Source organism: Populus alba, chromosome 1 (genome assembly GCF_005239225.2).
Source record: "Populus alba chromosome 1, ASM523922v2, whole genome shotgun sequence".
Taxonomy (NCBI): domain Eukaryota; kingdom Viridiplantae; phylum Streptophyta; class Magnoliopsida; order Malpighiales; family Salicaceae; genus Populus; species Populus alba.
Window position 1 is genome coordinate 24,417,474 of NC_133284.1, and position 19,182 is coordinate 24,436,655.

General features: G+C 36.7%; 3 pseudogenes; all 3 read right to left on the reverse strand.

Annotated features, from left to right (window-relative positions):
* Positions 1-11,763: 11,763 nt before the first annotated feature.
* LOC140954806 (uncharacterized) lies at positions 11,764-14,604 on the reverse strand (annotated as a pseudogene).
* A 1,330-nt stretch (positions 14,605-15,934) lies between these two features.
* On the reverse strand, positions 15,935-16,962 carry LOC140954815 (uncharacterized; annotated as a pseudogene).
* Positions 16,963-17,040: 78 nt separating this feature from the next.
* Positions 17,041-17,688, reverse strand: LOC140954827 (uncharacterized; annotated as a pseudogene).
* Between the last annotated feature and the right edge of the window lie 1,494 nt (positions 17,689-19,182).

The following is a 19,182-nucleotide window of genomic DNA, read 5'->3' on the forward strand; positions in this document are numbered from 1 at the left end:
TCCAACACATGTCCATCAACACATGTTCTTACCCATGATGGTATCTCTCTTCAAGTAAATCCGCTTTTTCAAACCTGGAAACAACAGGACCAACTCATTCTAAGTGCTCTTCTTTCCTCCCTATCTATGGAATTTTTGCATCTTGTTGTTGGCTGTCAAAGTTCTTCTTCAGCTTGGGGCACTCTTGAGCGAGCTCTCGCTTCCACCTCCAACTCTCGTATTATGCAACTTCACGGCTCTCTTCAGGATCTTCGACAGGGTGATGAATCAGTAACTCAATTTATGCAAAAAGCGAAGGCCTTATTTGATGAATTGGCCGCTGTTGGTCGGCCAGTTTCACTTGAAGATTTCAATTTATATGTGTTTCGTGGTCTTCAGGGAGAGTTTAACGACTTAGTTACCAGTCTTATTACCAAGGCTGAACCTTTATCATATGCAGATCTTCACAGCCATCTCCTCACACATGAATTTCTTCACAAATCTTCTGCTGCCATACATGCTCCTCTGCTGCCCACGTCCAGCATTCCATCATCTGCTCTTGTTGCAAAGCGCCAGACTTTTGGCAATTCTGGTCGTAGTAGGGGCCACTTTAACGGTGGCTGGCGTCCCAACCAGTCCAACAGCAGAGGCAACCGATTTGCTGGCTCCAGACCTGATCACCGCAGCTTCCAAAACTCCTCCTTCGGTGACAATAGGCAGGGCTCTTGGCAGCGTAATAGGGGGTAGAATCCACGCTGCCAACTGTGTTAGAATTTCGGCCATACAACTTCCCATTGCCCTCAATTCCAGCAGCGAGGTTATGGCCAACAACCTACTGCCAACCTGGTGCAAAGCAATCTCTCCTCAACCGGTTCTGTTGATTGGTTTCCAGATACCGGTGCCAATCAACATGTCACACCTGATCTTGCCACCTTGACCGCTTTAGAACCGTACCTTGGTAATGATAATTTACATGTTGGTGATGGTAAGGGCCTTTCTATATCTCATCTTGGTCATACAAAAATATATACACCACATCGTTCTTTCACCTTAACTAATGTTCTTCATGTTCCTGCAATCACAAAACCTCTGCTCTCTGTTCAGAAATTGTCTTGATAATAATGTTTATTTTGAATTTCACCCTCGTGTGTTTTATGTCAAGGATTTCAACACCCATGAAGTCCTTCTCTCAGGTCAGAGTAAAGATGGTCTCTATGCCCTGACCAAGTCTTCCGTCACGTCAGTTCCTCAAGCCTATTAGTCTCCCTACACTTCTGCCTCTGCCGATTTATGGCATCGTCGACTAGGTCATCCTACATCACGTATCTTTCAATTGTTAATCTCGAAAAATAAGATTATTTGTAACAACAAACATCTTAATTTTCAATGTCAAAGTTGTCCTTTAGGAAAATTATCGCGTTTGTCTTTAGGACCTACTGGTCACAAAACGAATAAAACGAATCTGAATTTCTTTCTTGGCAACATGGTCACGGACAAAGTGATAATCCACTTCAACATGTTTAGTATGAGCATGGAAGATAGGATTTGCTGAAAGATAGGTAGCACCAAGATTATCACACAAAATGGTAGGGGCAGAGACTGAGGGAACCTGCAAATCTGTTAACAAGTATTAAAGCCAAATGACTTCAGCAAGGGCTTTATACTCAGCCTTAATAGAGGAGCGAGCAACAGTGCGTTGCTTGCTGGATTTCCAAGAAATCGGCGTTTGACCAAAAAAGACAAGATAGCCGCCCGTAGACTTGCAATCATCAATACTACCAGCCCAATCTGCATCTGTAAAGCCATGTAGAGCAAAAGAGGAGCCTCGAGTGATATGGAAACCATAAGATGCCGTACCTTTAAGATAACGTAAAATACGTTTGACAGCGGCCCAATGAGAATCTGTAGGAGCATGCATAAACTGACAGACTCTATTAACAGAAAAGCATATATCTGGACGGGAGAAGGTAAGATATTGAAGAGCACCCACGATTTGACGAAATCGTGTAGGATTAGAGAATGAATGATCCGGTAATAAAATGACTTTCGAAGGGGAGACTGGAGTATCAACTGGTTTGCAGGAAGTCATACCAGCTCGGGTAAGGATGTCAAGAATATATTTATGTTGATGCAACATTAAACCCATACTGGTAGACTGGACTTCAATACCCATAAAGTAGTGAACAGCACCTAAGTCACGAAGTTTGAACTTAGAGTTGAGTAACTGTATAAGGTGATGGAGCATAGCAGAGTTGCTACCCGTGAGCAGAATATCATCAACATACACCAGGAGATAAAATATATTAGTACCATCAAATAAGATAAACAGGGAGGTGTCAACCTTGGAAGCTCGGAAACCGATGGAGAGTAAAAAATCAATTAGACGAGTGTACCATGCTCTCGGTGCCTGTTTCAAACCATACAATGATTTGTGCAATCTGCACACATGAGATGGAAGAGAAGAGTCAACGAAACTGGAGGTTGTTTCATGTAGACCTCTTCAGTAAGAACACCATTGAAGAAGGCATTATGAATATCAAGCTGATGAATCTTCCAATTTCGCGAAACCGCAATAAAGAAAACCAATCGGACAGTGGCCTGCTTAATAACTGGACTGAAGGTTTCAGAATAATCAATACCTTCCTGCTGCGTAAAACCTCTAGTAACAAGGCACGCTTTATAGCGCTCAATACTACCATTAACACGACGTTTGATCCGATATACCCATCTACTGCCAACAACGTTCATCGAAGGATGAAATGGAACTAAAGACCAAGTGCGATTTTCACGTAAAGCGGCGATCTCATCACACATAGCTATATGCCAAACTGTATACCGGTCAGCATCAGAGAATGAAAAAGGCTCAGAAGAGGGAGAATACAGTACCCGTGTGGAGGTAGAAGTAGTGGCAACGGAAGCAACCAGATTAGCTGTCTTCGGCTGCTGCGGTCTAAGAGTCATAGGATGTCTGATGTGTGCTAGTGGAGACGCAGGGGAAGACAGTTGTAGCGAGGAGACCTATGGCAGCTGATAAGAAGACAAATCAACCATAAGTTGCAGACCAGCGGGAGGGGATGATAAAGAAGCAGCCTCAAGCACAGGACTGTCAGCAGAGGAGGGGCTGGAGGTAGAGACTGAAGCTACAGGAGTGCTGGCCAGGGAGGGCGAAGCAGAGGAGGGACTAGAAAGTGCCCCAAAACCATGAGGAGAGGAGACCAATTGACGATCTGAACCTGCATCATAAGGGTTAGATAAACAAGCATGGGATGATGGCCAAGGGATGGGTAGAGGCTGTGGTCGGGTGGCTGTTTGGAGTGGCAAAGGGAAGTGTTGTGGGCTGTTTGGGTGGCTAGTGAAAGTGGGTAGCGGTGGGTGGTTTAGCAAATTTGGGAGGGTGATAGTAGCGGGTGGGGTGGGGGTTGTGGTGGAGACCTTGCAATCTGTTCAGAATTATCAAACGGAAACACATGTTCATGAAAGCGAACATGACGGGAAATATAAATACGGTGAGATGCAATGTCAAGACATCGATAACCAAGATGCAAGGAGCTATATCCAAAAAACACACATGGAGAGGAACGAAAATCCAATTTATTATTATTATATGGACGCAGAAAAGGAAAACAGAGACACCTAAAGGTACGCAAATAATGATAATCAGGAGACCGTTGAAATAAACAATCAAACGAAGAGCGATGGGCAAGAATAGCAGTAGGCATGCGATTTATAAGATAAACAGAGGTTTCAAAAGCATAATTCCAGAATCGAAAAGGTGTTTTACATTGCCCTAAAAGAGTAATACCTGTTTCCACAATATGCCTATGACGACGCTCTACTGTTCCATTTTGTTCATGAGTGTGGGGACAAATCATACGATGATGAATACCAATGGTCTGAAAAAATGTGGATAGTTTTCGGTATTCACCGCCCTAATCAGTTTGAACAGATTTTATTTTTAAGGAAAATTGACGTTCGACAAGAGTCTGAAATTGATGAAAAATAGAGTAAACATCAGACTTGGCAACAAGAGGATAATACCATACATATTTAGTATAAGCATGAACGAAGATAACAAAATAACGATAGCCATCTGAAGAAAAAAGAGGAGCAGGGCCCCATACATCACTAAAAAATAATTCATGGAGCATAAGTTTTGTGACCAGTAGGTCCTAAAGACAAACGCGATGATTTTCCTAAAGGACAACTTTGACATTGAAAATTAAGATGTTTGTTGTTACAAATAATCTTATCTTTTGAGATTAACAATTGAAAGATACGTGATGTAGGATGACCTAGTCGACGATGCCATAAATCGGCAGAGGCAGAAGTGCAGGGAGACCAATAGGCTTGAGGAACTGACGTGATGGAAGACTTGGTCAGGGCATAGAGACCATCTTTACTCTGACCTGAGAGAAGGACTTCATGGGTGTTGAAATCCTTGACATAAAACACACGAGGGTGAAATTCAAAATAAACATTATTATCAAGACAAAATTTCTGAACAGAGAGCAGAGGTTTTGTGATTGCAGGAACATGAAGAACATTAGTTAAGGTGAAAGAACGATGTGGTGTATATATTTTTGTATGACCAAGATGAGATATAGAAAGGCCCTTACCATCACCAACATGCAAATTATCATTACCAAGGTATGGTTCTGAAGCGGTCAAGGTGGCAAGATCAGGTGTGACTTGTTGATTGACACCGGTATCTGGAAACCAATCAACAGAACCGGTTGAGGAGAGATTGCGTTGCACCAGGTTGGCAGTAGGTTGTTGGCCATAACCTCGCTGCTGGAATTGAGGGCAATGGGGAGCTGTATGGCCGAAATTCTAACACAGTTGGCAGCGTGGATTCTGCCCCCTATTACGCTGCCAAGAGCCCTGCCTATTGTCATCGAAGGAGGAGTTTTGGAAGCTGCGGTGATCAGGTCTGGAGCCAGCAAATCGGTTGCCTCTGCTGTTGGACTGGTTGGGACGCCAGCCACCGTTAAAGTGGCCCCTACTACGACCAGAATTGCCAAAAGTCTGGCGCTGTGCAACAAGAGCAGATGATGGAATGCTGGACGTGGGCAGCAGAGGAGCATGTATGGCAGCAGAAGATTTGTGAAGAAATTCATGTGTGAGGAGATGGCTGTGAAGATCTGCATATGATAAAGGTTCAGCCTTGGTAATAAGACTGGTAACTAAGTCGTTAAACTCTCCCCGAAGACCACGAAACACATATAAATTGAAATCTTCAAGTGAAACTGGCCGACCAGCAGCGGCCAATTCAATAGAATAAGGCCTTCGCTTTTTGCATAAATTGAGTTACTGATTCATCACCCTGTCGAAGATCCTGAAGAGAGCCGTGAAGTTGCATAATACGAGAGTTAGAGGTGGAAGCGAGAGCTCGCTCAAGAGTGCCCCAAGCTGAACAAGAACTTTGATAGCCAACAACAAGATGCAAAACTTTCATAGATAGGGAGGAAAGAAGAGCACTTAGAATGAGTTGGTCCTGTTGTTTCCAGGTTTGAAAAAGCGGATTTACCTGAAGAGAGATACCATCATGGGAAAGAACATGTGTTGATGGACATGTGTTGGAGCCATCAACAAAACCAAAAACTCCTTGGCCTAAGAGATAAGGCAGCATTTGCATACGCCAATATAAATAATTGGTGTTTGTTAATTTGAGGGAGACTTGATAAGTGTGAGAAAGGGAGATAATGCTTGCAGCAGTAGAGGCAGCAAATATGGGCTGCAAGAGGAGGCGTTCACCAGCCATGGCAGAGGAGAATCCAGGTGGTGACGCAGTAGAGGAAAGCAGAGGAGGTGCTGCAAGAGAAGAGGGCTGCACTGTCGGAGAAGAAGAAAGCTGGACTGCTGGTGCTGCAGAATTTGAAGATGTATGTGGTGGCTGTTCCATTGAAGAAGGGAGGTTGGGAGGCTGTGAGAAAAGTAGGTTTAATTTATTTAGGGTTTTGTGGCTCTGATACCAAGTTGAGAATAATGGAATGTGTTAGATTGTGCCTTAGCCAACCTTCCTATTTATATAGAGGCAGTAGAACACTGCAGTAACTGTAATGATTACAACATCCTATATTAGAATCCTATTCTATAATCAATTTTTCTTGCAATCAAACCCTTCTTAAATTCAATTAAACCTCCAATAAAATTTAATTGAGTCTATAAATATTTGTTTTTGGACCTTTTTTCTTCAAATTGAATTTTTTTTTTGTTAACAAGGCTCTTTATCTGTAAAAAATATATTGTCAAATTTTAATCTTTGAATTTTTTGAGCCTCCTCAACCAATTTCTAGCCATTTTCTGGGTACTCTGACATCCTCTTATCACTGTTATTATTTTGTAGATTTTTTTGTTTTTAGTTTGAATATTTTTTTTGATTTTTTGGAAGAGAAAACATGAATTTAGGGAATAACCCAAAAATAGGTTATTACATATAAAATTGACTTAGTCTTTCTAGTGTGATTGCGCGATTCACCTTGGAATGGATCAACTTTGTCTCTCTAATGCAATTGCATAATTTACATTGGAAGAAATTGACATGGTCTCCCTTTTCCGATTGCACCCTCTTAAAATATAGGAATGACAAGACCTCATCAAGGAGGATTAATGTGATCTCAATAAGACAACAACACTTCAACTCTCTAAAGGATTTGACTTCATATGCATAGTGCAATAACACCATTCTCCACATGATCCTTAAGGCATTTCAATGATCTGTTGGGAATATAAAGATATACTTACAACCCATATTTATCCTCAATTCCAGGCACGACGCAAATCTTACTAAGGTTAGGTGAAATTTAAAATTTAATTCTTGCCAAAATTTGATAAATATTTTTTCAAGAATGGGTGCGACCCAATACAATTTTCAATAATTATCTAAGGCTTTTGGACCCTATATGGAAGTTTTACTATAGGTATTAGATCCATATAGAATGTATAAATAATTTCCTCGTAAATATTTTTTTGAGTATGAACATGGGGCTATACAAATTTTAAAAAAATTCCTAAGGGTCTTGGACCTTGAAATATTTTTACTGCATACTTTAAATTCACACAGACTACACAAGTCAATACATAAATGAAAATTAAAAATCAAATTTATAAAATGAAAAGCATTACAAGGATAAACCCCACAGGGGAGGGGTTATTTACATAACTAAGGGCAGATATTTTTTGTTTTCATCCAAATTAAGCTAGTTTTTTTTTTTTTATGGATTCCGAATATATATGAGTCGGATTGCAGAATCCTATGAGTTGGCTTATATAATAACTGCATTGTGGTAGCTATCATGACCCTTCATAAACTATAAGTTAAAGTGTCAGGAACACTTGTAAATACATCGTCATCATCTTCATCTTCCTCTTAAAAGTTTTCCTAGATTTTCTTGCGGCTTTGTTTAGCTCTAAGAATCTATATATTTGTGATAGGTCCCAACACAGATAATGAAGTGTTTAAGAAAAATAATGCATTGCTTTCTCTTTAGGTGAGAATAAACCTTTGTTCTGAAAATAATTGATTACCACTAATAACAACTGTGGTTGCTTAAATAGCAAGACCACGTACACATAGACTGAAATATAATTGCATGAAATAAAAGTAACTAAGATAATGCAAGTTCTGTCATCACATTTGCACGTAATGTTTCCCACGTTTTATATTCAACTGCCAGCACTCCCCATTCTGCACGTCGTGGCCTGCATGCACGATTAATTATGTGTTGTAGACATCACTGAAGTATTTGGCATTTGGCTTAAGGCCTCTCTTTGAACGACGTGATCTATCAATACCGCCCCCAATAAGAGGAACCTTGTCCTCAAGGTTCAGATTTGGAAACTTCTCCTGTAACAGAGCAGTGGGTTCCCACGTGGCGTCCTCGACAGGCAAATTTTTCCATTGAACTAAGCTTTCAGCTACAAGATGACGTCCCTGTTTGTGCTAGCGAGAATCCAAAACAGACTGCAGTTCAAGAAGCAGCTCACCCACATCGGTAATAGGTGGAATGTCAACTGACCTTGGTTCAACAATGTCTGCTGTAGTCTGGTAGCGTTTGAGAAGTGAGACATGAAACACTGGATGAATGCGTGCTTTGGCTAGTAACTGTAAACGATAAGCGACTTGTCCGATTTTTTCAACAATTTGATATGGTCCATAATAACGAGTAGCCAGCTTGTGATGGACCCGTTTGAAGACTGATTGCTGGCGATATGGATGCAATTTGAGAAGCACCCAATCACCGCTGTGAAACATGACATCCCTCCGCTTTGTGTCAGCCATCTGTTTCATATGATTCCTCGATGTTGCTAAGTTAGCCTTCAATTGACGAAGTAGTGCATCACGGTCCAGGAGCTGTTGGTCAACTGCACTTACTGGCGTCAGGCCCTCTTTGTAGACAGGAATAGCTGGAGGTAGGTGTCCATACAACGCTTGAAATGGTGTCATACCAATTGAAATATGGTACGTGGTATTATACCAGTACTCTGCCCAAGGTAAATAAGAACACCACTGCTTTGGCCACTGATGAACAAAACATCTTAAATATTGCTCCACTCACCGATTAATGACCTCCGTCTGTCCATCCGTCTGTGGGTGGTATGCTGAACTGAGCCGAAGCTTGGTGCCTGACATTTTAAAAAACTCTTGCCAGAAATGACGGATGAAAATAGGATCCCGATCACTAATAATGCATTGCTTTCTCTTTAGGTGAGAATAAACCTTTGTTCTGAAAATAATTGATTACCACTAATAACAACTGTGGTTGCTTAAATAGCAAGACCACGTACACATAGACTGAAATATAATTGCATGAAATAAAAGTAACTAAGATAATGCCAGTTCTGTCATCACATTTGCACGTAATGTTTCCCACGTTTTATATTCAACTGCCAGCACTCCCCATTCTGGACGTCGTGGCCTGCATGCACGATTAATTATGTGCTGTAGACATCACTGAAGTATTTGGCATTTGGCTTAATCTCTTTGAACGACGTGATCTATCAATATGCTTTCGAACTCTATAAAAAACTGAATATAATACGGATAAGTATCAGTTTAAAGACAAATAATATATGTTTATTGATTCAAATTCATCATCTTCAAATTACCCAAAAAAATTCATCTTCAAATCCGCATTCACTTACTTCTAATACTTCATAGACAATTTCCACCTCATGTTGCAGGGGCTGTTCGGCTGAAGAAATGATGTTCGGTACAATCATTCTTTCTTTCAAGCTTGTCAAAGATTGTTCTTCCACCTTTGGGTGTTTCAAGCTTTCTATCATGAACTATTTAACAATAGACAATTAATGAGCTAAGATCTTGGTAATTCTAGTGGAGTATCTAACAAGAAATAAGTTCTTTATATCATGAATTATTGGTACCAGGAAAGAATTTAGTAAATGCTGATTAGAAAATATAAATAGCATTTCTACAATGAGAGGCTGGCCTACATATATTTGCGATTCTGTATATGTTTTGGGAGCCAGAAAACAAACCCTTTTCAAATAATTTGCAGACAGCAGCTAGCTTGAATCTGAACTGGACTGGAGAGATCAAGTGTCAACCACGAGTCATTATCTTCCAAGGAATGACAGTGTTATGGTCTATTTGTTTTTCTCCACCTCAGGAAAATAAAACAAATGCCATCACTGCCTATTCCATGGAAGACAACAGCTTGTAATTAGCATGTTCATCATAACCCTACAGCTCAACTTGTTCGCCATGCATGAGTCCAATTCTCAGGTAGTCATTTGCCCTATTTATGGAAGGAAATGCAAGCAATAAATCAACAAAAAGCAATAGCAACAGATCATAGAATATAAAATTAGTGTCTTTGGAATAACTTTGGCTTCAAGTTTAGTGATGGAATCATGGGAGGTCTTTACTAGATTTGCCAGCTATATTTCAACGACTCAATCCGTTGTGTGAAGCTCTTAATTAGGAAATAATATTTGTTTGAGCTTTGCAAAGTGTAGATTGCACTAAGCTACCTCTAATGTAGCCACATACGTCGAGCCCACCAATCCTTGAAGAACAATAACTTTTTTTAAAATAATAATAATAATAATTTATTTGTTTATCTCTAAAGAAACTCCTTTAGTCAAATCTACTGTTCATTAGTTAAAAGTCTTTGGTGATGCAGCCACTTTTTGCTACGAAAATCAAACAAGATGTACTAATTATATAAAAGTATCTATGACAAGAAGAGAATGTTGGGTGCTTTTTATTAGAAGAAGGGCAAAGGGAAAACCACAACCACATTAGTTTCAAAGAAAAATTTGGAAAACTCTTTCAAATTATCCCAACTAAACCCCTATCTGGTTATTGAATATTAGAGTCATGAACTCATGCTCAGTTTTCGAATTTGTATTCTCTTAAAATTTTTTGCCTATATTTATGTAACAATCTAGTGGATATATATGTGTGGGTATGTTAATTTCAAGAAAGTGGAGAATATAGCCTTCCTCCCCATCATGGAAAATATTTAGCGTATAGAAAATAATTGAAGATAAAAAAAATAGAATCATGTTATGTGATATGCATTTTGTATCGTTATTTAATTATCCGTCAATATTTTTTTGTAAAATAAAACTAAAATTGAATTGAAATAAGATAATTTACTAGCATAATTTCTTTTTTTGTAAAAAAAAAATTTATCTAGAGTTTCAAATCCAGTCGGGATGTAGAATCATATTGGAGTTGGCTACCACATGTACACACGCCAGCATAAGAGAAAGGTTATCCCATTTAGGTAGCACTTGCAACTTTGTTCGAGCTTCGATGACGACCTTTCTTGGAATCAATGGAATTGGCTTGGAAACAGTTCTCTCCCATGTCAGCGCGTGTCGGCAACGTAACCACGACCTGGGTCCAACTACTCTTTTTCTTCTTTCCTTTTTTTTTTTCTCACTCTCGAGTCTCCTGCTTATCTTGAAAGAAAAAAAAATTCTTATTACATCCATAGTAGTTTTTTAAAGGAGCCGCGATATGTTTTTTATAACAATTAGTTTTTTTTGTAATTTTAATTTAATGTTACATGGGTTTCATCATGGATTTAGGTTTAGCACATTAAAAATTCTCTTTTAGCTTATTCCTTTTAAGTTAAATGTTTCTTGTTCATTCGACAATTCTATCGTAATTAACCTCACTCACACTACAAGATTTCACAGTTTTACCAACAAAAATATTTTTACCTACAGAAATTGTTTGTTGGATTTCCTTTCGTCGGTAATACCTAATTTCATCGCTAAGTCAGTTGGTAAAAAAAAAAAAAAACAATTGTCAATGATTTTACAGAACGGAAAATTGCGTGCCAAAAAAAAATTCCCGCTCGAAATATACTGACAGATATATTCTATCAGTGATAGTGGCATATCCAGTAAATATTTTTCAGCTCCCGGTGAAATGCCGAAGGACTATATCCCTAAGTAAATTTGTCGATGATTGTGGCATTTGCACCAAGCTACAGTGAAATGCTGATGAAAAGACTTTGTCGGTAAATTCGTCGATGATATTGGCATTTCCCACTCTCTGTCAAATGCCGACGAATACAATTCGCCTGTAAATCCCTCAGTGATTATTTTTAAATATTTTTTAAAAAATTATTTAGAATAAATAATATAAAATATAAAAATAATGGTAAAAAAAACCAATTATGCAAATAAAAGTTTTATTAAACATCAAAAAAAAAAAAATAAAGTTAAATAATATTTATTACAAATTGAATGTGTTTCAAAAAAAATATTAAATTAACAAAATAACAGAGCTGGAGGAGGAGGAGGCTAGTTCTTATACGACCAAAAAGGAGGCGCACATATATCACCACTCTGTGATGCCATGTTCATGACCATATGGCGAAGCTGTTCATATTTCACCAAGAGTTGCTCATAAGTCGCCGATTAGTGCTCGTATTTTTCGATGAGCTGAGTCATGTGTTGCTTCAAGGCCACAAATTCCTTAGATTGGGTGCTCAATACTTATTAGAAGCTCTCAACGATTAAGACACTACAGGCCACCCACAAGTTCTTGGGCGTAGTGTTGGAGGGCTTGTAGTGTTGGAGAGCCCGTACACCCGATTTTTATCAGATCCACCGGACGATCCTACCTTCATCCACAAATCCAGATTGAAATCCGAATGGGTCAAAGGATCATCCTCATATCTCTCCCTAAACCGTCTATTATAAGTCCCCTGAAAATGAAAAAAGATACCATCATATTCAATTCAATAAAAATAATAACTTGTGAAAAAAATGGTTGAACAAACATACCACAAAGTATTGAGTGTGGTTGTCAACAAACTGTTGTGTTCCCTTTTGGTGTTCTTGACTTCGCACGTGCGTCTCAACAAACAACTCCATTGGGCTCAGCTCACATCCAAGAGACGTAGCCTATAATGAAAAAAATTAATTAAGTAACAAAAAATTATTTAACAATATATTTCATTGAAATTAATCTTACCATCTGTTTCACATGTGTAGCAAACGAAAGGGAGCAGCTGGTGTGCGTTGTCACCGAGCCATGAATTGGTCGAGTTTGATTGCTAGCACCGAACTGTGAGCGTCATGTGAATCGCTCGGACTTTACGTGCTCAAGATATTGCGGCCATATATTTGCCAGGATGTATATTGGTTTGAAATCCCTTCAAACTGCCATATCGTTCCGGCCTTGGAGACCCTTTTCTCTTGCATTTTTTTTTTGTGCTTCATATCAAAAATCACGTAGCCTAATTCCATAGCGAGAAATTAGATTTTGAAACATAAATTTTTTTCTAAAAAATCTTGTATTGTTTTTTATGTTACCTAGTTGCCGTGTGATTTTCCCACACATTCCTCACAACAAGGTCATGCACACTGTCCTAGTCAAATTTGTCTTGTGTATAAATGATTAATTTTAAACAAAAATAATAATTTATTTACATCTATATTAATAATTTATTAGAAAAAAGCAGGAAATTAGAAAGTAACATCAATCTCAAATCTGTCATACCATGCATTGATTTGAGGTATTTATTTAGGATGTCTGGATACCTGACTCCATTGAAATAATGGAATCTCCATCGACGATTTAAATGCCGATGATATTACTCGGGCGGCTTCAATGTTTGTGAACTTGAAAATAAGTTAAATTAATGAAATATTGATTAGTTGTTCCTAACTTATGTTATAATTAAAAAAAACTGAAACTGAAACAAACTTACATTGAAAGGTCGTCCTTCCATTGTGCCTCGTACTAGCAGGTGAATTGATTCCTCTATAAAGACACGTCGTCTTTGGATTATATTTGAATGTTAAAAAAATTGAGGAACACCTCTCCTATATTAGAGACTACCCAAACTTTTCAAACCTGCAAATATTGACAATAGCCACAACTAATTGACCCTATCTATACTAGTCTTGTATATAACATAACATCTATACAAATAACATCCATACTAATTACAAGGTAAATTCAACAATAGCAATTAAAATTCTACAAATTATTCAATTATTATGGATATACAAACAATAAAATATATTCAGTAAATAAAAAAAAAACCTCTAGACTAACAATTAAAATTAATGGAAATAATTAAACACAAATCATGCAATAATATAGTAAAATTGAGAGAAAAATAATTAAATTTATTCCAACATATTCAATTACTAATTACTAAGTAAATTCAACATTAACAATTACAATTCAACAAATTATTCAATTATTATGGCAATACAAACAATAAAATATATTCAATAAATTTTAAAAAACTCTAGACTAAAAATTAAAATTAATGGAAATAATTAAACAAAAATCCATGCAATAGTAGAGTAAAATTGAGAGAAAATAATTAACTTTATTCCAACATAATCAATTACTAATTACAAGGTAAATTCAACATTAACAATTACAATTCAACAAATTATTCAATTATTATAGCAATAAAAACAATAAAATATATTGAATAATTTTTTTTAAAAAAAAACTATAGACTTTAGGAATGAAATATGCTTACCTTAATAATGTGTTTATTTCAAGACTTTATATACATTATAAAAATACACCAAAACAAAACACATAACAAAAATAACAATAGCTAAAACAAAGAAAAAAAATTCTTAAAGTAAAATGAAGTTGAGGAAACACATACCTTTTAATTTGAGTAAAATTCAAGTAGAGATTACCAGCAAAACAAACAAAAGTCTTGAAGGAAATGAGAGGGAAAAAATAAAAAATGAAAGGGGAATAGCGAAGTAGATGGAAAAATGAATTGTAAGGGCGGTCGCTGGGATTTATACCGCAGTTTTACCGACGGACATTAAAAAAAATATTATTTTAAATTATTATGTCGATGATGTTTTGAAAATCCGTTGGTAACTTTTGAATTTCACACCATCATTTTTAATTATCCTCCATATTTTTCACAGTTTGTCGGAATTTGTCATAGATGCATTTAATGCCCCACCCTTTGAAATTCACACCGTTTTTCGGTGATTTTGTCGATAATTGTGACCTGCCAACACAATACCGACGGATTGGAATCCATCCATAAATTCATTGATGATGGTAGTGGCATTTCCAGCAACGCTACTGTGAAATGACGATGAAATGGAATTCGTCTGCAAAGTCGTCGGTGATGGTTGTGGCATTTACAACAATGCTACTATGAAATGCCGACGAAATGGAATCTGTCAGTATGGACGTCGGTGATAGTGCAATGTGCAAGAAAAATGATGTTTGTATTGCCTATTTACCTTCCTGTAAACACATAAATGATAAATTGTCCATCGCACAAAACAATAACAATAGTTCTTAAACAATACAAACTTATAAAATAAATATTTCATGTTACAAAATATATCATCCATAATATATATTACATGAAAAAAAATGTTTTACACATGGCTTCTTTTTCATAGTTAGTTAGAATTTTCTTCTTCTTCATCGTCAATTCAATAGTCATCACCTTCATCACAATCTTTAATATGGATATCATCATCTTCATTGACATTTGCTTGTCCGCTAGAGCTCAAAACAACATTCAACTCCTCTGTGTCAACATCAACAAGACTATCATCAAAAACATGAAAATTTGAATTTTCTTCCAAGTCAATCGAAGGAGCAACTCGATATGGTTCAACCAACTCACTAACTTGAAAGACTTCATCTCGCACACTTGTGTCTTCGTTCTCATCCCGAACAACCTCGACACGACCCTTGGCTTTCATTTTTAAAATGGATAACCAATCAACTCTTGATCGATCATTTCTAAAGGAAGGGTTGTATGTGTAATAAACTTGTTGACATTACTTTGCGAAAACAAAGACATTGTTTACGTTGCGGAGTCTAGCTTTTGAGTTAATTTCGATCAGACCATCATGCGGATCAACTTTGATTCCTCTGTCCATTGTGACATACCAATAGCATTTGAATAAAAAATACTATATTCTACTCGTTATGATATTGCAGTTCGACGACCTCTTCTAATCTACCATAGTAGTCAACTTCTAACTCACTACTAATTGATCCATTAACACAAACACTGATGTTGTATGTCTTTCTTCCATACCCGTATTCTTCAATATGGAACACATATCCATTGACAAAATACTCGTTGTGGCACTTAACTTTTCTTTAAGAGCCTAGGCTTAGTGAAGACAATGACTTAATATCAGTCCTTCTCATTTAATAAACCTTGTATGTAATGTACATCAATGAACAATAAACAAGAATCTCATAATGACATGCGTACAATAATTTTACAAGTGATAATGAATTTGTGATAGTGCTACATGTGTTCTAAACCACGTGGCCAATTGTTCATCTTGTAATTGAAAGATTTGGGATTCAGTCAGTTGTGAGTTATTGGACATCAAATATTGTTGATGTTACATGTAAGTGATAATAAGTGTATGATATTACAATATATAAACATTATATTATTAACAAAGTTTAATTATTAGTACACATTTTATATACTTATTGAATAAAAGGTCTCACCTCATCATAGTTAAATACAACATAATTGTGTGCTTGTTTGAACTCTATTTCTGACAAATATCTTCCTCTTATGGCATTTTTAAGTGTAGGTCGTCTAGGATTGGAGAATATTGACAAGTTCCCACTAGAAAACACTTCACCGTCATCATCATGTCGTGGAACGCGATTGATTCTCATTCTTAGATGAGGTTTGAAATAATATGAGATAAATGTTAAGATCTTCTCAACAATTTAGGCCTCACATATCAAAGCCTCAACATGCGCCTTGTTCTTAACTTTTTTCTTGAGATTGAACAAATACCTGCATTGAATTAATCAAATATTTTCAATTAAAAAAACAAAGAAAATACTTTTATATATGAATTACATTGCAATTTTAATATCTAACCGTTCGAATGGGTACATCCATCTATATTGGACCAATCCTCCAACTTTTGCCTCAAACGGTAGATATATGGGGAAATGCTCTATTGAGTAAAAAATGGAGGGAATATCATCTCAAGTTTGCATAGTGTCTGGACAATATATGTTTCAAGCCTCTCAATGTGATCAACATTCAACTTGCTGGAACATCTATCACTAAAAAAATGACTGATCTCTATGAGTGCATCCCATATCCTCTTTGGTAACAAATCATGAAAAGCTAATGGGATGAGTGTTTGCATAAACACGTGGCAGTCATGACTCTTCATTCCATACAATCTACATTCCTCCGTATTAACCAACCTTGATATGTTTGAGGCATGTCCATCGGGAAAACGCAGACTCTTAAGCCATTTGTAGACTAGTAGTTGTGTGTTTTTCTCTAACACAAAGCTTGCTCTTGATTTTACGACTCATGACCTATCACAAACCAACTCCATATTTTTATGGTTATAGAACAAAGATATATCTAATATAGCCTTGATGTTGTCCTTTATCTTCCCCTTCATGTCTATGACGATGTTGAAAATGTTCTCAAACACATTCTTTTCAATGTGCATGACATCAAGGTTATGGCGGAGCATATTGGTCTTCCAATAAGGAAGCTCCCAAAAGATACTTCGCTTTACCCAATTATGGGTCAAACCAAAACCAGGAAACTTCTATTTGCCTGATTGAACAAACACAATGTTGTCACCGTACTCTAATACAATATCATGCAATTCTTCATTAGAAAAACGCGGGGATGCAATATCCTTTTCAACTCTTCCAACAAAGAAATCTTTTTTGTTCTTTCTATACCTATGTTTTAGTGGTAAGAAACGACGGTGATAATAATAAAAAAAGAAGCTTTACCTCCATTTATTAACATGAATACCTTGTTGTTTTCCATACGTACTTTAACCATAAAGCATTCCATAAGCTGGAAAATCATTAACTGTTCACATCAAAGCCGCCCTCATAACAAAATTTTATTTCCTCAATATATCATAAGTCAAAGTTTTAGAGGATCATAACTGCGCCAACTCATCAATCAATGGTCGAAGACAAACATCTATATTCTAGCCCGAGCTACTCTAACCAGGTATGACAGTAGATAAAAACATGAACTTCGGCCTAATACACATTGTCAGTGGCAAGTTATAAACCATAAGTATGATCGGCCAACACGAATAAGGAGCAGCAAATGACCCAAATAGGTTGAATCTGTCTATACATAACCTAAGACGCATGTTCTTTGGTTCAGCTGAAAAGTGAGAATGCACACTGTTAAAGTGTTTCCACGCTTCACCGTTAGAAGGATGCACCATCTCTATCAACCGCATCATGTGATTGGTGCTATGTCATGTGCTTAGCAGTCCTTGGTGACATGAATAACCTCTATAATCTAGGTGTTATTGGGAAGTATCTATGTTTTTGTATGCCATTAGAGTCTTTCCCTTGTCAGTTCTGGGTTTGTAACAGGAATGCCCACATGTCATGCACTCGGTTAGCTCAGCATTTTCTAGGTAGTATAACATGTAAAAGTTAGGGCAAATAATTTTGTCATACCTGACCTCACTCAACCTGTGATCTGACTTGATGGTGAACACCTGTGCTACAACTGATAATTTACTATGGTTCGTGCAGCCATCCTATAATGGTTCGTTAGAATCTTTTAACAAATCAAAAAACCTAATTGCATCTGCATTAGGTTCTTCTTCTATGATTGGACATTGACTGACATTACCTTGATTCATTCTCATTGCATCCATAACCATATTCCTGTAAGGATTAATGTTGTCATTTGTCGCTTCATGCACGTTGCTAGCACTAGAAGTTGACCCAACCACCCTTTCTCCTATGTTTTTCTTACGAACAAATACTTCTCGATGTGTATACCAACACTAGTAATTCTCCATAAACCCTTTGTGTAGAAGATGCATCATTATAACATTTGGATGTAGATACTTTTTATTTTGACACTTCCTGCATGGACACCTAATACCGCCTCTAGTAAAATTTCTGGGAATAGATGTTGCAAAATTAATAAAACTCTGAACCCCGTTACAATAATACATCCTTCACAATCTTTGGGGTGAATCTCGATACATCCACGAATGATCATCCATGACTTCTATCAAACCTCTATAAAATTATGATGATAACATGTATTCATTAACTATGTTAGGTAAATAAATTTGCAAAAATATATATTGGTTTACCTCGAGATTATCCAAAAAACTAATTACAAATTCTCATAAATATTAAATATTCATTATCAATTATCAACATCCATACAAATTAATACATATAAATTTACAAAAATTACAACTCTGTAATACCATTGATAAAAATTAAAACAGACCCGTTAAACAAGCTATTAATTATTTCAAAACAAAACATGTAATTCGGTAATTCAATAAATTTTCCACAATTTACAAACAAATACAATTTTACAAAATCTAAAACAAACCATAACAAGTACAAAATTATACATTCATATACTACAAGTTTGTTTGAGAAATAACAATAAAACATGTACATATACTAAAAAAATATGTATACTAAAAAAACAATAAAATTGACATTTAAATGTTAAAATTTGAAAAGATAGAATTACTTACAAAAACTTATAAAATTTATCGGTAAATCAGAACACAAATGTTGTGACCACAAAACTTCAAGAAATATGACTTGTGCTAAGAAGAGGGAGTTTTTTTTTTTTGGGGGGGGGTTGGTTGTTTGTAGTAGGGGAGAGTTGGGATGGAGAAGAAAAAGAAGAGTTTGGATGGAAAGGGTCGGTAGAGTGGTCATTTATTAAC